Here is a 12,996-nt window from a genome sequence, read left to right as displayed (position 1 = left end):
ATAAAACTCAAAAGTCTAATCTTGTTAAAACATTGCTAAAGGCATTATAAAAATATTAGGATCATTCGTGGGACAAACATCATGGAAATGCTTTCAGAAGTATTGCAAATACGTTGCTAATATCAATCTCTTTTTTCCTCATGAAATCTGATTTCACAATCTAGTAACTACTTTATTGTCATCCAAATTTGGTAACACATTAAATACCTCCCTTTCTTACGAGAGAATAATTTTTCAACTTTAATGGTGAACCTCAATAATAAATAAATTTTAACTATTGGTAGTTACCTCAACATCACTCTACATTTATATTGTACTTTATAGACTTCAAGGCATCTTTTTATACACTAAACAATAGTTTTATTTGGTAAAGTTATGCTGTTATGTTTAATATTCAAAATCATATGCCATATTCCAATTGGCATTGAATTCACTTCCAACCCTATGAAATATGAGTTTAAGTGATTTTCTCAAGGTCATTCAGCCTGTAAATAGAGGAAGCAGCACCTCTTTAACTCAAGTTGTGTGAATCCAAGTTCAGGCCTAATTCATTACACCAAAATTAGCCATATATCTTTTCCTGCTCAGCTTCCTCTAAATTCTTTTCTTGCTATTAATAGTACCAGCTGATCTAGGAATCCTCCCTTCAAAACTCACAATAATTTCCCATTATTCTTTGTTACTTAGAAAAATGGTCTCAGCATTTACATTTACTCATATTTAGCACTCCAAAGGGAATACAACTGGCTAAATACTGGCTATGCACCAAGCATGGGAATAATTGTTTTACATTTATTATCTCTTTTAATTTACTACTTATTAAAAGCTAATAATGTAGGTATCATCTTATTGAGAATTAAGGATTGAGTAATTTGGTTGGGATTAAATATTAAAGAGCTGGAACTAAGGTCTAAATCTAGGTTTGTCTGATTCTAAAGCTCATGTTCTTGCAAACTAACATTGTCCTGTCTCCCCACTTTAGCAGCTATAGATGTCCATGTTTATACCATAAGTTCTTCATGCAGCAGTTTTTAGCAGTAACATCAGTATTCCCCCATCTCCTTCATTCATATATATGTATATTTAAATATTTTTGTCTAAATCTCTACTTGGTATTTCTCATTATTTAGTCTCTACTCTGTTTCTTTAGTTTCCATTTCAGGCTAGGAAGTTGGCATGCTCGAACTCTTTGGAACAATGATTACATTTGTGTAATAAACATGATGCCACAGCCTTGTCCAACCCCGCCCCCCACCACTGTAACGTAAGTCTCCCCCCCACCAACAAATTGTTTGCAAAGATAAGTTCTGCTATCTGTTTTCAGTATTGATGTGGTAAAAGAGAATTGCACCCTTGATTTGCTCCTGACTTCCTTGAATGACTTGTGAGTTCATTCCCGCCAACAGGGAAACTGGCAGGTGGAAAGAGCGCCACCTACTGAAATCGTTACTAAGACATGGGTCTTTGGGGATAAAATGCTCAGAATGGGATAGCACCAAAGCATTCCATTGGGAAAATGAATCAGAATCACCTGTGGAGCACTTAAAAAATATGCATAACTATGTTCCACTTCAATACCCCTACCAGTCTCTTGGAGATTCTGAGTAATGAGGTCTGGGATGGGGCTGGAGTAGCAGTATTTTTTAAAAGATTCATGGACAATCACGTGTACAATTTGCTTAAAAATCACGGGTGTACTTCCTATGTGAATATTAATAGGCACACAATGTTGTCGTTCATAGAGAGTCCCATGACAGAGAGCAAATAGTGTGTATCCCTCTATAGTCTAGTAAAGCCTTCACACATTTGCAAAGATCCAATGAAGCTGTCTGTGACTCTCCTTCTGTATTTCAGGTTGATTGAATTCATCTAAGTTCTCTCGTGACAGGCTAAAAAAAAAATCTCCTTCGAGGAAAGGATAAATAATTAGCAGCCTAAGAATGACTCAGATTATCAGCAGTGAAAAAGAAAGATTAGGGTAAAATGTAAGTGATAGTACTGATACCCTGATGCAATGGGGAGAAAGATGATTGCAAGTTGCCAGAGTTCAATTTGTGAAGAATATTTTGGGATTTGTATTCCCATGGGATACTGAATTGGTTGATCTTTGTCACACTTTTTTTCTAAAAATTTTAAACCATTTTTTTTAAGCTAGGTAATTAAACAAATTGAATCCAATTTCACTTTTTCCCAAATAATGGCCATGTAATAGTTTATGAATGTCTTACATAGCTCCATGCTAGCTATTAGTGTAGTGCTTCTAGAAGGAAGAGCTACAGAGATTAAACTAATTTGAGGCCCGTGTTTGAGTCCTCCCTGTCTTATAGATACTCTGCATGAAAAAAGAGAAAAAATTAAAAAGGAAATAGGATAGCTATTATTTGACATCCAATTTTCCTCAAATATTCTCAAGTATGTTATGTTTCATTCTTTCTAGAGATGAGTGAGAAAGCCTAATGAGATCTGACTCACGCTAACTCAGAGCTAGCGTGCAGGAGGGGCTGAGTAGTTTCCTGCAGAACTCTTCACTACCAACCTCTGTTTAATTTGTTTTCTTATTTTACATCTTAGAGTACAATATTGTTACTGTTTGGCAGGATACCTTCTTGATCTGTCAGTAATTAGGCATGCCTCTAAGGTGCATATGTGTTGATTTTCAAACACATATTCTGACACTTCACAATGACGTTGTTCCCAAGAAACTAAAGTATATCCAAGCAAGGAACACAAAATAAGCGAATCTGAAAGAAAGATTGGAGTCAAAGGGGAAAAGAAACACACACACACACACAATCAGAACATCAAAAACAAATCCTAAAGGAACATTTCATTAGTGGATCCCTAACTTTTATTGCTCTGAAATATTATGATCATTGACTCTAGTTAGACTGGGTAGGGAGAGGGAAGGAAGTGAGAACTATTGGAGACAGGTGTGTTTAGTGTGGGGATGGTGGCTGTCAGGTGGGTACAATCTTAGTGATGATAGGAATACATTTTTATGAAGGAAACTTTCTTAAATCTTCTGAAACCATAAAACATCAATAGGGACTTTATACTAGTGAAAAAGAACTGAAAGAACTTCTGTCTTTACCAGAAAAAGGTAAAGTCATAATTTTGATGAATGAGGACTGCTGTTCAAGGTAAAAGTAGTAGGAACTCACAAAATAGATATTCAAAATATTTAGAAAGCGTAAGTAGCAAAAGCATCATTATTGAAAGTGGTAAACTGAATCTAAGTAAATGACATGGTCTAAAATTGTAGTCTAGATGCTGCTAATGAAAACCTAGCAAGAAAACTTTAATATTACCTATCTCATTTAGTATTTACAATTATTTTGAAAAATAGATGCGACAGTTATGACCTAACTTATTGGAACAAAATATTAACACTGGAGAACATGTGCTTAACACATGAGGGGACATGACAGAGAGATTAAGTAACTTGCCCAGGGTCACACAGCAGGTGATAAATTCTCAGATTTAAGTCTTCTTCAGTATTCTCTTCAGAAGCTAAAGGGAAACAAATAAACCAACTTTAATTCCTTCCTTGAGGCAGAAAAGAAGCACTGATCAACTTGTGACATTGTATCTTAGGATGATACATTTTCATTCCTTGTCTTTGCTCACCCAGATGGAGGAGAATGCTACATTTAGGAAAAATGTGTTTAGTGTATTTTTTTTAAGGTAGGTTATCCATTGTGGTAGGAATTCTGTTCTTTGCAAATGTGAAGTGAGAGCTAATCTAGTCCCTAAAAACATTTCTAAGGGAGAGAATAACACATTACTCAAAGGTAAGGAAGATAAAACATTGGAGCTCTTCCTTGATTTCTTCTCGGGCCACAGAGAAAGCTGTTTGGAGTATGAGTGTAGTAATTAAAGAAGCAGACTAGGGGCGACTGGGTGGCTCGGTTGGGCATCCGACTTCGGCTCAGGTCACCATCCCACGGTCTGTGAGTTCGGGCCCTGTGCTGACAGCCCAGAGCCTGGAGCCTGCCTCGGATTCTATGACTCTCTCTCTCCCTGCCCCTCCCCCACTCATGCTCTGTCTCTCTCTGTCCCAAAAATAAATAAACATTAGAAAAAAAGAAGCAAACTTGTTGGACAAAAAGACACAGCCTCACATTTTCATAAAAAGCAAAAAAAAATTTTAAATATCTGAAATTCACATGAACAATTCCCTTTTTATTGTATAGGGCTGGAGAGAGTGGGGTTTGGTTGATTTAGTTTAAGTCAGACTTCAAACTCACAGATTTTCTAAGGAAAACAAAACTCAGAATGAAACTTCATGCACACAGTCTGGAGTAAATGAACTGTTTTCCTCTAAACCATTTCATGAAAAGACAAGTTTCGTGCAATTTTAGCAAGTAACAGTGCCCTCCCAACAGGGCTGCTTGCCAAGCAAAAAACACCTTACTACATATCCTAGATCTTTAGAAAAAAATAATGTAGAATAAATTTATGATAGAATTGTTAATTCTTGGTGACAATAGTTATTTTACTTGCTAGCATACATCTTTAGTTTTGAATTTTTAGAGACTTCATGCACGGTAGCCTATGTGGAGGGCACTGGTTTTGGTAGTAATACATAAAAATCAGAGACATAGCTTTGGATGACAAGAGAAATAAAGTCCCAACTAAAGGACCTTTTGTATTGCTTTGTTGTTCAGGAAAGGGTTGTGCTATGAACTGGATGTTGGAGAGAAGCTTACAAAAGGTCTTGAGATGAATGAAAACTAATCTAGTTGGGACATCTTCTCAGAAATGTTAAAAAGAAAAGAAACAACTTTAGAAATGAAGGATTGTTAGTTTCACTTTCCATTGCATAAATGGTTGTTCAGGTCTGAATTTCTTTTCTTCTTTTTTTTTTTAATTTTTTTTAACGTTTATTTATTTTTGAGACAGAGAGAGACAGAGCATGAATGGGGGAGGGTCAGAGAGAGAGGGAGACACAGAATCTGAAGCAGGCTCCAGGCTCTGAGCTGTCAGCACACAGCCCGAAGCAGGGCTCGAACTCACATACCGCGAGATCGTGACCTGAGCCGAAGTCGGACACCCAACCTACTGAGCTACCCAGGCGCCCCACAGGTCTGAATTTCTAATTCATCTTAGTTTATGGTGGTGCTTGAGATACTGGTGTGTATTTGTACTTCAATGTTCCCATTCTTGAGAGGCGGTTTAATCAGGGCATGACCAAACTGGGTCAAACTGTATCGTTATGGGGGTCTGTTCAGGAAATCCTCAAACACAGAAGGATCAAAAGTGGATGGAAATACCATCATAGAATGTCCCTCAAAAGAACATTATGAGAACAACATTATATTTTCATTCTTGTTCTGCATGGGTGGTGGCATTTCCCATGCTCTACTTTCTCAGCCTTATTGTTTAAAATTAAACACATGTAGTGATGGACCACAGCAGTATTCTCAATCCAATATACTCCTATTTCTTCTCTCATTCAGCGATATAACAGTGAACAAGATAGGTCTCCTGCCCTCACAGAGTATAGTCAAGGGGGAAAACAGACATGTGAATGGGCCATGAAAACATGGTAAGATGTGTGAACAAAAAATGTGAGGACGCAATAGGCAATATGCAATATTTGAAGGTTCAGAGAAAATATCCCTTAACAGTAAGATTTCATATGAGATCTTAAGAATAAATGGGAATTATTAAGTCTAGGCAGAAACTCAGAGAAGAGTATTTGGTAGAGATAAAAAGAGTCTATCAAGAACCAGGGCATGACAAAGCATGACATATTTGGAAAAAAACAAAAAACAAAAAGACAGACGTTCCAAATGCCATGTTTAGAAAGCCAAGAGCAAGAGGGTAAACTCTCAGACTTCAGCGGTGTGCAGGGAGCAGGGTTATGATCATGAGGGTTATTATAAATCATAGTGAAGAGTTTGGATTGTGGCCTAAGTTGCAATGGGAAATCAATAATGGGGTTTAAAAGAGAAGAAATGATTTGGGCTTTGGAAATACCTTGGTTGTTGCAGTGGGGAGAACAGATTGAGAGAACACGACAGCAGATGCTAGGAACCAGTGAGGAGACAGGAGAAGTCCGTTAGGAAAAATTAGAGTGGTCTGGGTTAGAGATTAGGCAACAGGAAGGAGAGAATTGGAGAGGTTCGTGGATATCACAGACTTAGAAGAAATGGAGCAGGGTAACTAGTACTTTGAAGCAGGGGTAAGGCCGAAGCAGGGCTCAAGGATGTCACCCAGGTTTCCGACCAGGCCAAAGAGAAGGTTGTTGGTGACTTTCAGTCGAGATAGAAATAACAGGAAGAGAAGAGGGCATACAAGTAGGAGTTTGGGGGCTGTGGGAAAAAAGAAATCAATCATAAAAAAAGTTACATTGAGACACCTGAAGGTTGCCCTCTGAGAATGTGAGAATCCAAGCAGTTGGATAGCTGAGCCTGAAATCTTGAAACCAGATTCAGACTGGAGTTACAAACGTGTGACCCTTCTGCATCAGGATGGCAGCTGAGGAGGAAAACTTTGTGTCCTGAGAAGAAAAGCGGAGCTCTTAGGAAGGAAACAGAGGAACACCACCCTTGAGTTCTGACAGAAAGACGAGCGCCCAGAGGAGGAAGGCAGAGGTGGGTGGTATTGTGGGAGCGAACGAGCTTCACGAAGGAGGTCTGACCTGTTAGCAGTGCCACATGCTACTGAACTATCACCAGAGACAAGTAATGAGAAGTGTGCCTTGGGTAGGACAGTGGGGTGTTCACTGCAATCTTGGGCAAAGTACGATTCAGCTGAAGACCAGGCCTAACAGAAGCCAGATTGCCTGAGGTTGAAGGATAAACAGGAAGGGAGGATGAGGAGGTAGGGAGTACAAATGACTATTTAAAGGTTAGCTCAAGAGGGGAGGAAGGAGATAGCAAAGTTAAGAACAGAGGGATATAGGCATGAGGAAAGAATTTTTTAAGCTGGAAAAGACTTGAACATGTTTAAATGGGAGAGATCAAATTGAGGTAGGTGGTTAAAGATGCAGAAAAGAAGTAAAACTTCTTATACAAGGTCCCTAAAAGGTGAGGTCTTTTAACAAACTATACAAATGATCCCAGAAAGTATAGTCTTAAAGGTGAGGGTCTTTAAAAAATTTTTTTAATGTTTATTTATTTTTGAGAGAGAGAGCACAAGCAGGGGAGGGGCACAGAGAGAGGGGGCAGAAGATCTGAAGCAGGCCTTGTGCCTATAGCAAGGAGTCCGGTGTGAGGCTCAAACTCACCTACCACAAGATCATAACTTGAGCTGAAGTTGGACACTCGACCGACTGAGGCACCCAAGTGCCCCAAAGGAGGTCTTTTAAAAGATTATTCTGCTGAGAAGCTGAGGTGGGGGATTGGCCAATCCGTTCAGTGTGAAGTTTTCTTTACATTTCTTATAGTTCAGGTAGGGTGTAGTCCATGGTTACCGACAGAGGTTAAAAGAGTTCATTTCACTGTGCCCTACCTCCCTCTCCCTCTCTAGTGGGTCCCAGAGACTATCTTCCTGAGTTTTATCATTGCTTTGTAGAGAGGGAGGAATGGGGTCCGTGAAATGCATTATGAATAAATGCTGATGTTTTGGACAAGGCTGGGATGGGTCTGTTAGATAATATAAAGTTCTAGAAGTCAGAGCTTCCTTTAAAACACGAGGGTGTATTGTAAAACACTATAGGTAATATCTGAATAAAGTTATCCTAAGGTGGCATGGGGATCTCCTGTAAGGTGATGTGAAGTCATGGCTATGATTTCTAATTCATACTTCCTACTATAGCGACAGGTCTGTGATCCAAGAATAATCATAAGAATACATATCAAATGTTGATTGTCTACCTAGAGCTGAACACAAACTATATAAGACTTTTATATTCTAACAAGAATCCGGCCAGGTAGATATCATTATTTTTAGTTTATAGATAAGTAAAGGCTCAGAGGGAATAAATAAGTTGCTTACAAAGGGCTAGTAAATGGCTCTACCTGCACTACAACCCAGGCTTGTCTGTTCCAGGGTGTGAACTTTTGCATTGAGTACCATGATGCATATTGCAGAAATTATTAAATTAAATTTATTAAATAATTAAAATTATTCTTGCTCTGAATTCCTTTCTTATTCATGTGTTATGGAACTAAACTATCTCCTCTGTTAGAAAATAGTGAATAGCTAACATAGGGAAAAATTGGTATTGGTATACAAGGGAGAGAGAGTTGGAGGAAAACAGGATCCTGAAATACAGAGATCGGGGGTGTAGCCCAATGATAGAGCATTTAACTGCAGAAATACAGAGATGAATGGGAGGAAAAAAAATCATTATTCCCAGCATCACATATTCCTTTTGCTTGCTCATTTCTTCATGCACTTTGTTGATTCATTCAATGAATAATATTTTTAAATTTACAGAGATATTTTATCCTCGTAGAGCTCAAATAATAACATAATTAAATACTTACTTGCAATTATGACAAGCCCTACAAAGGAGAAATTCAGAGGCTGTGGGGGAAGATAAAAGGAAGGGAAAACTCAGTGAAGAAGTCAACTTAAGCTTTCCTTGAGGAAGTGATAATTGAGCCGACTTTTGAAAAATAAGCAGAAATGAACCAATCAAAGAAGGCATGAGGAGAGGCGTCTTGTTCCAGGCAGAGGGAATTATACATGGGAAGGTCCAAAAGCAGGAAGAGACATGGCATAAGGCCAGTGTGGCTGGAGCTCAAAAAGTAAGTAGGAGAATGTAATTAAATGAGATTCCATAAGGTAGGAGACAGAGGCCAGAACATGCAAGGCCTTGTGGGTCATATTAAGTATTCTTTTTTATAATTATGTATTGTTTTTTATCTGCTCAGGGATTCACCTCTCCCCTCCTTTTGTCAGGCAATGAATTACATATGATTTACCCTTGGGGAACCAATCTTTAAACCATGAAGCTCAGGGAGAACTAGTCTACCATGAGTTTCAAGGGTGAGCACATGTTAAACCAGCCTTGGCCAATCAGAGAATAACCTTCTTGTCTCCCTACAGGAACTGTTACAAGAGGGAAGCATACAACTCAAGCCAGGCCAGTCAGAACCAATAGGGCTAACTGACAGCCTTTTGCAGGTGTTGTTGCAGAAAAAATATTCTCTTTCTGTGGGGATTGCTGGCTTTGTGGGATGTAAAGCTCAAACTATGGCAACCAGAAGGGGGAAGCTCAATTCTCTCAAAGGAAATGTCTCTCCTACAGTATAGCCAACACAGAGGAAAGCTGAGTTGAGAGATGAAGAGATAGGTCCAGTTGACATAAATGAACAGATCTACTCCAGTAGAGTCTGGTAGGTAACAGACTCTAAAATGTGGAGTTAGCTGAATGTTGTTAGGGAAGACACAATGAGGACCTCTCTTTCTTTAGCTGAGAAATTAACACAGCAGTTGATTAACTTGCTACTGGGGCATTTTGAGACTTAGAGCCCAGGCCTTTGAGAGTAGGGATTAGAGGACATGTTTGAGAAAAAATCTGGAATGTATTGACTCCTTCTTGTAAGGTTTAGGGAAGTCCCTAATGAAAGGAGCAAACTGTAGTTAAAGCTGGTTTGTCTGGAAGCAGTGAAAACACTCAAGAGCAGCCCTTTAGCCCTTCTCCCTGAAACCCCAAACAGCCAAGAGTCAGAAGTACTTTAACTGTTTGGAATTTACAAAGTCAGGTCCTTTCCTCCAATTTAAATTTAGTGGTAGCAGAGTTGGGGAGGGTAGAATGAAATTGGAAAATGAGATTGAAACCAGAAGCCCTACCCACTCCTGTTGACAGAACTTCAAAGTCAATAGTTAGAAGACAGACACAACCTGATTGGAATCGAGAATCAAGGATTAGGCCTCAATACCAACTGTGGCTTTTGTTGCTAACTCACCGAATTTACTGGAAACAAATAGATTGTAGAGTTTACCAAGCTTTTAAGGAACTTGGGTTACCAGAGAAACTCAAACACCCATAAACGCAGGGGTGTGATTGCTCAACCTGCAAGGCAATACTTAGTGGGGATCTTTAAGCCACACTAACAGAAACAGCACTGTTAGTCAGATATGATAATCAGAAAGTAAATATTTCTCAGTGCCTTTCTCAGCTGTGGCCATACAGGACAAATCACAAGGGAAATCATCCCAGAAAACAGATCCAAGAGCAGACAGAAGAGATCCCCAAGAAATTCACTTTGAAACAAAAACAAGGGGTCCTTCTCCTCCTGTCCAGCAGGGTAGTATGTATGCATATAGTAGATTGCATACTGCCCCTCCTCCCATTTCCCCTTTTTCAAGTAAGAAGTTTTTATGGTAGCTATTTTGTGTCCTCCTCATAAATGTATATTATGTTTGTTGGAGATAGTTAAACGTCTCATTTTACAATAGGTTTCTTAACCATGAGGAAAGCACATTAGAGAGTCTGGACTCAGGCTGGATGCAGTAAGCCGGATAAAACTTGAGTGGTACTGGTATACATATGTTTTTGATTCCATCTGATATTATTGCCTAATGTAGGCCTGGGGAATTCCAAAAATTTAGGTATAAGAAAAATAAATGTGTATGTTGTGTACCCAGAAAGTGAACTATAATAGCTGTCTGTGTTTTGGCCTATCCGGAATCCACTTTCTCATAGGTTCACTCCCTGATTTTCTCAGGGGAACTATTCTCCCCTCCCCACCCACCGCCCTTCCATCACAGGGACCAGGTGAATCTAACTTCACGTTCAGCCTGGAAGGTCAACACTGACATGGACCTGGCCAATCAGAACATCGTAAACCTCTGGGGCACCTGGGTGACTCAGTTAAGGGTTGGACTCTTGGTTTCAGCTCAGGTCATGATCTCACCGTTCGTGAGATCGAGCCCCGAATCATGCTCTGCACTGACAGTTTGGAGCCTGTTTGGGATTCTCTGTCTCCCTCACTCTCTGCCCCTCCCCTGCTTATGCACTGTCTCAAAATAAGCAAACATTTAAAAAATTAAAAACAACAACAACACTGTAAACCTCTGATTTTAGTGATTGGTTCTGGACATCTGAACCACATGTTCATACCTAGGCCAGTTAAATCAAAAGCAATGAGGCAGTTCTGGGGAAGAGGCATTTTATTTCTGTTGAGATTGCTGCAAATACAGAATATAAGCTTGGAGTTTCTAGCACCTATCATAAATGAAGAACCTACCTAGCAACAGGGATACAATAGACAGAATAAGAGCAGAGAGAGAGTGAGACTCAGTCCCGGTGATAGTGTTGGAGCCATTTCATCTGGGTGAATCTAAAGATAATCTATCCTTGATATTTTTTATTATGTGAGTCCCCTGCCCTTCAACATTTTTTGGAGGAAGGGGAAATTTAGCTTATGTTGGGTTCTTTTCCTTCCCAACTGAAAGAGTTTTTAATTCAAGAGCAATGGGATGTCATGAAATGGTTTTTTACCAGGAGAGGAATGTGATGAGACTTGAGATTTTTGAAGATGAGGCTTTGATTGAGTAACTTTTCTTGAAGGAACACCACTAACGCCACTCCCGTGTCATTCCCAAAAAGTAATAAAGAAGACAAATCAGTTGGCTTACTGGTTGTACCTATATTGCACCCAGTGTTTGTAAAGAGACCAAATATAACTGTGGTTAGGGGTCATTACTGGAGACAAGGTAGGTGAATATTGAGTACACATCATTTTGTTTATTCTTCTTTAGGGTCTGCTGTTTAATCTCCCTTTACTTTGCATAGAACTGTATCCATGAACACTTTTATACATTTACCAAGCCGGTTAACATTTCACAGATGACTAATTTCTGGTTCATTTGATGGTTGTGAATTAAAGGTTTGAGAAGACAGTTGGTAGGACTCCTTTCTCTTTAAGATAGAAATATATTAAGCATTTTTTATGAAAAGATAGAAAGGAACAGGCCCATTAATTGCTATAATTATAGCAAAATAAAGAATGATTAGCATTGATTATGTCACATGTATATGAAATATTGGGAATTTTCTAATGAAGTTAGAAGTGTCTGGCTGTCTTCTGGCACATTGCATAAACTAACCCGTTTTTTAAAATGTCTTTTAATTTTAGCCAATAGGTAAAAGTAAAGTATACAACTTATATATCACATTTTTAAAGGAATTTTGTTGCCCTCAATTTCATCTCCTTGCCCCGCTATGGCCCAGATTGTGCACATGATGGTATGAGCCAATGTTGACCATAATCCTTACAGATGAGGCCAACACTTAAGAGGAGGCAGACCAACAATGGAGAACTAACTTGGATCCTCAAATGACCTCCTGGAGTGGAGCCACCTACTCACCTTGGGCCACAGATGAGAAATAAATAAACTCTGTTTTATCTAAAGCATGGTATTTTGGTAGTTCTTTATTATATCAGTTCAGCATGTACCTTAATTATATATCCATCAAATACAATGGATTACTATTTCCAAATAATCAGTGGTGTGTGTGTGTGTGTGTGTGTGTGTGTGTAGCAGATCAGGTGACCAAAAGCTAAACAAAACCCAACTGTTCCTTTATCTTAGTTAGGATCGCCCTACATGACGATGGCTGTCAAACTTTAGAATGCATAAGAATTTACTGGGAAGTTTATTTAAAAAGATAATTTCTGGGGCACCTGGGTGGCTCAGTCGGTTGAGCGTCCGACTTCGGCTCGGGTCATGATCTCACAGCTCATGAGTTCGAGCCCCGTGTCGGGCTCTGTGCTGACAGCTCGGAGCCTGGAGCCTGTTTTAGGTTCTGTGTCTCCCTCTGTCTCTGCCTGTGCCCCACTTGTGCTCTGTCTCTCTGTCTCATAAATAATAAATTAATAAACGTAAAAAAAAAACCAAACAAGATAATTTCTGATTCTACTCCCAGAGATTCTCATCTACTTGGGCAGGAGTGTGGTCCAGGAGTCTACATTTTAAATAAGCATTACAGATAACTGTGATGTAAGTGGTCCGAGAAACTTTATGTATAGATTTGTCAACACTATCCATGGAAAACTGTGTGTACTTTATGAAAAGTATGGATATGTAACA

The 12,996-nt window shown here is 39.1% G+C and overlaps 1 long non-coding RNA gene across 4 annotated transcripts; it reads left to right on the top strand.

The window, feature by feature from the left end:
- Window positions 1-5,041: 5,041 nt before the first annotated feature.
- LOC124520144 (uncharacterized) lies at window positions 5,042-12,317 on the top strand. 4 transcript variants are annotated; one of them, XR_006964258.1, is made up of 2 exons: window positions 5,042-5,085; window positions 12,184-12,317. It is a non-coding gene; the product is annotated as an uncharacterized LOC124520144 (long non-coding RNA). The 4 variants fall into 4 exon arrangements; XR_006964259.1 differs by having other exon boundaries at window positions 5,053-5,085; window positions 12,137-12,317; XR_006964257.1 differs by lacking the exon at window positions 5,042-5,085 and adding an exon at window positions 8,139-8,702.
- Window positions 12,318-12,996: the final 679 nt, after the last annotated feature.

This window comes from Lynx rufus, unplaced genomic scaffold, assembly GCF_022079265.1.
Source record: "Lynx rufus isolate CCGP_SWC_20201006 ecotype Redwood Valley unplaced genomic scaffold, mLynRuf1.p SCAF_3, whole genome shotgun sequence".
NCBI lineage: Eukaryota > Metazoa > Chordata > Mammalia > Carnivora > Felidae > Lynx > Lynx rufus.
Note: the sequence above shows the minus strand (reverse complement) of the source record. Positions and strands in the feature narration are given on the sequence as shown.